General features: G+C 60.4%; 1 protein-coding gene across 1 annotated transcript in view; it reads left to right on the top strand.

The window, feature by feature from the left end:
- Positions 1 to 4755, top strand: part of LOC105306610 (uridine phosphorylase 1) — a 10359-nt gene that overhangs the window by 4365 nt on the left and 1239 nt on the right. The window lies entirely within an intron of this gene.

The following is a 4755-nucleotide window of genomic DNA, read 5'->3' as shown; positions in this document are numbered from 1 at the left end:
CTGCACCCTCAAATGCTCAAACAGCCCGTCCTCCCTGCCCCTGCTCACTGCTGGAAGCAGTGGTGTGGCAGTTGAACCCCGAAGTTTCCTTGGGCTCCCTCCAGTGGCCACTTGCTGCACCCCGTATCAGAGGCTGCCCAGGAGGGAGCCCCCATGGAGGCTGGTGGTGGCTGTCCACTTATAACCCCAGCACAAGGCCCTCCCCTCCCACCCCCGTAAGTGTGGCTACTGAGGTCCCCTGCCACTGCCCAGGAGGACATCTGGTGAGCGAGGGAGGATGCAGACACTGGGCAATTGACAGCATTTAAGCGGAAGAGGGTGTTGCTACCAGTAGAGAAGGGCTGGATCCCACAGGGACGTCCTAGAACCCGCACGCTGGCAGCTTCCTCTGGGCGAGGCACAGGGAACCAGGCTCCCACAGGTGACAGTTTCCAGGGATGCTCCCAGTGGGCCTGTGCTGCCCTCTGCTGGCCGTGAGCGGGAGGGCATGCCACTTCTGCCAGTGCCTTCTGGGTGTGTGGGGGGCTCTTCCTGGCATCACAGGGCGTGTGAGGCTGCCTGACGGCCTGTGGGGGCTGGACAGTGCCTGTCACACGGAATGGCTGCTGAACAGTGTCTCGTTCTGATGGGGTGAAGATAACAATCACACGACAACTGATCTGGGACTGGTTTGGTTACCAAGATGACTCTGGAGCTGACCTCGAAAACGTCCTCGAACAAGAGTTACCTGGATTTCTCCAAAAGGCCCCTCCCTCACCCTACACGGCCACCCCACCGATTGTCTGGTCCGGTCCCCGCGTCTGCTTCTATTTCCGGTGCTGACGGTGATGTGACCCCTCTGAGCAGGGTCGGACAGCTCTGACACGGTCCACTCCCGGTGCTTCACGAGTCAGAACTGGGGACGTGACTGGGTTTGTTCGGTTTCCGCTACCTCCCGAGCCTTCCTCTCGCTGTCGGCTGCAGGGAAGAGCGTGCTGGAGCCTTGCCCAGCGGTGATTGCTGTCCAGCGCCTTGTGCCTGGGGGATGAGGAGGTCCTGATGGGCCAGGTGTCCCAGCCCTTATAGGCGAAGCCACCGGGCGGTCTGCGGTAGTGTGGCCTCCTCCCGCTGACCCTCTCTGCCCCGCTGGGTTACCGCTGATGATGGTGCCGCCTGGCCAGAGGCAGGGAGGATGACGGCTTCTTTTTGTCAGTGGCATAGGGACGATGAGATGCTTCAGAGGACTCGCTAGGTGCCTCTCACACCGCGGTCTCTAATGGTGAAGGCGTCCTTCGGGAGTTCTTCGCCTGGGCCCTGGGCGGGGAGGAGGGACCGGCGTTTCCGGGTCGGTCCGAGTCCGCGAGCCTCAGGTGCCGGGTTCGGGGTTTAAAGTGGCTCCGTCTGTCTGTTCAGTCGCACGAACTTCTCTCTACCGTGCGGCCGGGTCATCTCTTTCCTGTTTCACGGGTGAGGACTCTGGTCCCGGACGGGGCCCTGCCCAGGGTCGCAAGGCCACTGTCAGATTAGGTCTGGGTCTTTCCGTTCTGCATGACCCATCAGGGGCACCCCGAGCCGACGGTGACCAGTCGTGGTGTGGGTGGCCGCTTTTCCCAGCAAGTTTTCCTGCCGGGTGTTGATGTTCTTGACTAATAAGCTGCTTTTCATCCACCTTTTATGGGGGCCCATGTGGAAGACGCTCACCCCAAGAAAGATGGGGTTTGCCAAGGGTCGGCTGCGGACCTCACATTTGCAAGACCCAGGTTACCTGCTTCCAGGTCTAAGTCGCCAGCCCCTCGCCCACCCCCTCAGGAAGCACTGGGGACCCGACAGGGTTGTCATGGGCATTGAAGGGCCAGCCTGGCGGAGCCCACAGCTGCCCTCCCGACTGCTCCCACCTGGGGCATTTTACACCTTCAAGCGAGTGGTGACCCGCAGGGAACACTGCGTGGGAGAGAGCCGATGTAGACACAGCTAAACGTACGCAGAGAGGGACACAGCCTCAAAGGAGACACGGGAGGGTGGGGGAGCGTGGGGGGGCGGTGGGGATGGTGGCGGGGGACGGTGGCCGGGAGGCAGTGCTGAGGGCCTCCAGGGGCCTCTGCAGGAAATAGCTCCAGACTCCTGGGGCAGAGGGCCCTCAGCATGAAGTTCACGGTGATGGAAGTGTAGGACCTTAGCTGAGGCCTCAGGACCTTAATTTAATGGCAATCAGAGCCAAAGCCCGTGGTCTCAGGATTTGTGTCACAATGATTGCTTGTGGGGCTCTGGATCCTGTTCCCTGGGAGAAACAGCTGTGTGAATTGGTGGGTGTCCCGGACTCTCCCCGGGGCAGGTACCTGCACAGGTCAAGTTCCAGCTGGAGCTGGAGAAGCAAGGGGAGGGGACACCCCGCCAGTCTCTTCTGAGACCGTGCTGCTCATTGGCACCAGGTGACCGCCGTGTGGGAGACTCCTACACGCTTAAACAGGTCTCTGCACCCAGAAGGCCGTCGAACTTTCCGGCTGCGAAGGCGAGTTGAGACCTGAGACCCCCTGTAGGTGACGTAGTGAACGGTTGTAGGGAAAAGCTTGGCGCGAACTTGGAGGAAGGCCATCGGATCTCGTGTAAGAAAAATCCGCTCTGTGCAAAGCCCGTTAAAAGCAATGCAGCCCTAGCTCGGGTCCCCAGAACGCTAGTGTAAGTGGCAGGGCCACATCTGAAGGGTACACAGGCGGTGGCGGTGAGCGGGGCGGGGTGAGGGCGCAGGCCCGGGCACGCGCTGGAGGGGCCCTGCGACAGCTTTCTTCTGTCTCTGCTTTCTCTGTGCAGTGCTAGCGTCAGCGTTCACGTCTGCAAAAGGAAACCGTCGAACAAAGCCTTCAAGGCTGCATGACGAAGGGGTCCGCGGAGCCACCTCCGAGCCAGGGAAGGACTGGGTTCCGGGGCGTCAGGCTGAGCCCCCGCGGCAGGGCGGGCGGAGGAGGCAACAGGTCGCCATCCAGTGGAGTAGGCACCCCCATCCCCAGGGCCCCCGGAGGCGGGGCTGTGGTTCTTGGGGTCGTCGGCCCCTTGCCGCCCAGACCCCTGAGGACGGGGACCCCTCAGCCCTCACCTCGAATTCTGGGACGGCATTCGGTTCTGCGGCCCTTCGCGTCCAAAGCAGAACCAGGCTCTCCAGCCCGGAGCAGACAGGAGCAAGGCTCTATGTTTTCACTCGGAGAAGCCGAAGTCGATTCCACCAGAGGGGCCGGGAGCAGGACGGAGGCCTCGGGCTGCCCGGGGGTCGGAGGGGCCCCCCCGCTTACACCCTCGCGCCCGCCGGGCGCCTGGGCGCCTGGGCCGTCAACGTCGGGAACCGATGTTTGAGGGTTTGTTTTGAATTCTGTGAGCTAAGTGGGCACCGGACAGCGTCACAATATGAAACCACGTGTTTCTGCCCATTTATTGTCTTTTGAACAAATACCCTTAGATAGAAGTTGGAAAGTGGTTTCTAATTAGAGTGAGAAGAGGGACTAATTTGGATTCATGAGAAATTATTGAAATGAGCAAAATATAATTTGGGTGCAGAGGAAGTAAGTTATTTAAATTACCCACAAGGTTATTTTCCTCAAGACTTATAAATTACAATTAAATAAGAAACATCGAGGTCAGGAAAGCTCTTTAAACATAAAACTTCTAATTGCTCATTGTGCCTGATTTTCCTAAGGCTTTTAAACAGAGACAAAGAGATAGTTCCATCAAATCTCTGAATAATTCACATTGTAATTCACATTGTAACCGTCAGGCTGCATTACCATAGCCTTTCAGCCGCAGGCCCAGTGCCTGCAGGACAACCTGCCACGGTCAAGAGCACAGCATGCTCACCTGAGGGAGCCTGTCAGGGCTGACAGGTGAGTTACCTGTGGCGGGGGCGGGGGGCCGCTGGTTTCGGCCCCGAGGGCCTTCCCTCGCCAGACGCCAGACGTGCTGCCCACAGCCACCTCTCTGAGGGAGGATCACGCTGGGTGGCCGTCAGGTGGATGGATGGAGGCCGGGGTGAGGGCGGCAGAGACCAGACTCTGGGGACAAGTCCTGTGACCAGTTATGACGCCAAGTGCTATTTTTATGAACCGATACGAGACCACGTAGCACAAAGGGCCAGCTCTGAGTCGCAAGGACGGAGGCGTGAGGCGGGCAGCCGCCCCGCACAGGCCGCCACGGGGCTGGTCCGTGTGGAGTGACTGGCCGACCTCTCGGGCAACGGCAGCCGCAGGGCTTAGCCCGGAAAGTTCCACGGCTGCGACCTTCGCACAAGGCCTGTGTGCTGCCTCCGCGGGCTCGGCGTCTCCCAGCCCCGGATCCGGGTGCAGAGCAGGCACCTCGGCCCCCCTCGTACCCTCGGAACTTGCTTCCTCGGCCGCCGGAGCCTGTGCTGCAGGCCGGGGGCTTCACCGGCAGATGTGGATGTCCCCACAGCTCCCCACAGCCCCGAGGCTGCCCGTCCAAGGTCAAAAGGTCAGCAGGGTCTGTTTCCTGGAGGATGAAATGAAGCACGTGTATGCAAGAAACGGGGCGCTACGTAATAAAAGGGGAAAGCCCCGCGGTGGGGTGTTTTCCCAACACCGGAGTTTAAAAAACAAAAAGCCAGTCCCGTGATGAGAAGGGTTGTGTCACCTGCAGGGGACGCGGGCAGCTCCTTCGAGGCGGCGAGGCCCCAGCAGAGCCACGAGCTGGGCCCCCGCGCCAGGGAGAGGCCCCCACACGGGACACGCACACAGAACGACACGCGGCAATGGCGTTCTCGTGAAGACAGGCTCA

Source organism: Pteropus vampyrus, unplaced genomic scaffold (assembly GCF_000151845.1).
Source record: "Pteropus vampyrus isolate Shadow unplaced genomic scaffold, Pvam_2.0 Scaffold449, whole genome shotgun sequence".
NCBI classification, from domain to species: domain Eukaryota; kingdom Metazoa; phylum Chordata; class Mammalia; order Chiroptera; family Pteropodidae; genus Pteropus; species Pteropus vampyrus.
The sequence above is the reverse complement of the archived record's forward strand: the minus strand, read 5'-3'. Positions and strand labels throughout refer to the sequence as shown.